Source organism: Macaca nemestrina, chromosome 11 (assembly GCF_043159975.1).
Source record: "Macaca nemestrina isolate mMacNem1 chromosome 11, mMacNem.hap1, whole genome shotgun sequence".
NCBI lineage: Eukaryota > Metazoa > Chordata > Mammalia > Primates > Cercopithecidae > Macaca > Macaca nemestrina.
The window spans coordinates 136,615,373-136,618,562 of NC_092135.1; positions in this window are offsets into that span (position 1 = coordinate 136,615,373).

The window sequence follows — 3,190 nt, forward strand, 5'->3', positions numbered from 1 at the left end:
GGGAGGATCGCTTGAGCCTGGGAGGTTGAGGCTGCAATGAGCTGTGATTATACCACTGTACTTCCACTTGGGTGCCAGGGTGGGACCTTATTTCTGAAAAAAAAGTACATCCTTAAAATTAAAGAGGCTTCTTGTTAATCATTGGAAACGGATATAATCCGTAGCTACTAGTCCGTAGCTACTAGGCACCTACCGCCTTCATCATCATGCTACTGTTTGAAGCTCACCTCTATGCTGGGGACCAATGGCTCTGAGACCATCATGGCTATGCCTGGCAATGCAGGAGCAGAGAGCTGACATGGGTGTCCCTCAAGCAGAGACACGGATAAGATGGCACTCTGACAGGAGGGTGAGGGTCCAGAGAGCCAGTAAATCCACAGTCACGCGACTGGTCATGGAACAAGACTGACCAAGAAAAAAGGTTTTGGAAGGTAAGAGGTTCATTTCAGATCTTCCCTTAAAGGTGCCCTGAGGCATCTTCTTCTTTAACAAGAGCACCAAAGAGGAGGTTTCTGGTAGGCAGCTCTCTCCTGAATGCTGAGCAGAACAGGCCGGCCATGCCAGGCGCTGCTTTGCTTTGTTTGAACAAAGGTCCTGGGGTCCTTACAGTGAGACACAGTTCTCACTTCCCATCTCTGCTCTCAAGGCCCTTGTGATCTTTGTGCTATCCTATTGAAGACAGATAGAGGAGAAGAACAGAGGACCCCAAACAAGTCTCTGTTCAGCCTGGACACCTGGGAAAGGGAGGAGTGTGGAAGAGGAAAGAAAGCTAGCTGGGGGACAGTGAACACCGATGTATGTGCAGATTCAGTCAGCAGCAATCTGTGAGTCAGAGGCTCTCAACATGCTCCAAAGCAAAGCTGGGTAAACACTGCCACTTTTTGTTTGCATTGAGAGTTAGCTGCCTGCAAGCACTTTAGGAAACCCTGGCAAAGAGCATTCTAAATGCATGTGGTGCCTTTGAGTTTATTTGTCTCAATTTATTCCAGTTACATTTGAGCATGACATGATTATACATCTCACACTGATTGAAGACCATGGGCCTGTGTGGCAGGCAGGGGAAGGAGGGGGGAGGAAGAGGGTTTCCTAGCGCCATCTAATTTAAAGCACCTTTAGCTGAGTGGTGCAGTGAAAAGGATGTGGCTAAAACAAATAAAAATCATAGCAGGATCAAAGTACACACACAAATTTATTCCTTCTGGAAGCAGCTTCTCTTTCCTTCTCCCCTTCCCTTGTTTTCCCCTCCTTTGAGTCCCAGTGATTCTTTCATGGCAGAACTCCAGGATGGCCTCGTCTCCTTGCAATGCAATCACAGTTTCATCTCTGATTGATGGGGCAAAGGCACCGGCACCACGGGTTTGAAGGAGATCTAAGGGCCTTCCTAATTTCATGGTGGGCATGTGAAGTGTCACATCAATCAGCGCTCTTTATGAGCAGTTCAAAGACAGTCATAGATGTTGAGAAGGTGCCTGTTTGAAGCACAGAGCCAAGGGATTTCAGGATTTTATCAACAACCTGCAGGTTCCACCTCCTGTCCCCAGTGCACCTCTTGCCTGACTGCTGGGTGGAATTTTACATGAGAATCATATGGAGCTAAAGGAGCCTACAATACCATCCAGTTCCAACCCACACTTTACATAGGAATCAGCAGAGGCTGTGAGTCTCTCTTGGGGTCACACAGAAAGCCATCTAGTCTGGAAGCAGTGGGTTATTCAAGCCTCCTGGTTGCCTGTGACAACTCAAATGAGGTTAAGCACTGATATAGTTTGGCTCTGTGTCCCCAACCCAAATCTCATGTCGAATTGTAATTCCCGGTATTGGGGAAGTGGACTGGTTGGAGGTGATTGGATCATGGGGGCAGATTTCCCCCTTGCGTTCTTGTGATGGTGAATGAGTTCTCAGGAGACCTGGTCGTTTGAAAGTGTGTGGCACCTCCCTCTTTGCTCTCTTCCTCCTTCTCCAGACACATGAAGACGTGCCTGCTTCCCCTTTGCCTTCTGCCATGACTGTAAGTTTCCTGAGGCCTCCCTGGCCTTGCAGAACTGTGAGTAATTTAAACCTCTTTCCTTTATAAATTACCCATTCTCAGGCAGTTCTTTATAGCAGCATGAGAATGGACTAATATAGTAAATTGATACTGGGTAGTGGGGCGCAGGTATAAAGATACCCAAAAATGTGGAAGTGACTTTGGAACTGGGTAACAGGCAGAGGTTGGAACAGTTTGGAGGGCTCAGAAGAAGACAGGAAGATATCTTCCAGGAAAGTTTGGAACTTCCTAGAGACTTGTTTAATGGTTTTGACCAAAATACCGATAGTGATGTGGGCAATGGAGTCCAGGCTTAGGTGGTCTCAGATGGAGATGAGGAACTTTTTGGGAACTGGAATAAAGGTGACTCTTGCTACGTTTTAGCAAAGAGACTGGTGGTATTTTGCCCTTGCCCTAAAGATCTGTGGAATTTTGAACTTGAGAGAGATGATTTAGGGTATCTGGCGGAAGAAATTTCTAAGCAGCAAAGCCTTCAAGAGGTGACTTGGGTGCTATTAAAAGCATTCAGTTTTATGTACTCACAAATGTATGGTTTGGAATTAAAACTTATGTTTAAAGGGGAACCAGAGCATAAAAATTTGGAAAGTGTGCAGCCTGATGATGTGATAGAAAAGAAAAACCCATTTTCAGAGAAGAAATTCAAGCCAGCGGGAGAAATTTGCATCAGTTATGAAAAACCAAATGTTAATCACCAAGACAATGGGGAAACTCTTTCCAGGGCATGTCAGAGTTCTTCACAGCAGCCCCTCCCATAACGGGCCCAGAGGCCTAGGAGGAAAAAATGGTTTTTTCCTAGGGCCTTGCTGCTTTGTATAGTGTAGGGATTTGGTGGTAGTGAGTTCCAGCTGTGGCTAAAGGGGCCAACATAGAGCTCAGGCTGTTGCTTCAGAGGTTGCAAGCCCCAAGCCTTGGTGGCTTACATGCAGTCTTGGACCTGTGGGGAGTCTTAGATTTCAGAGGATGTATGGAAATGCCTGGATGTCCAGGCAGAAGTCTGCTGTAGGGGCAGAGCCCTCATGGAGAACCTCTGCTAGGGCATTGAAGAAGGGAGATGTGGGGTTGGAGCCCCCACAGGGAGTCCCCACGGGGATGCTGCCCAGTAGAACTGTGAGAGGAGGGCCACCGTCCTTCAGACCCCAGAAT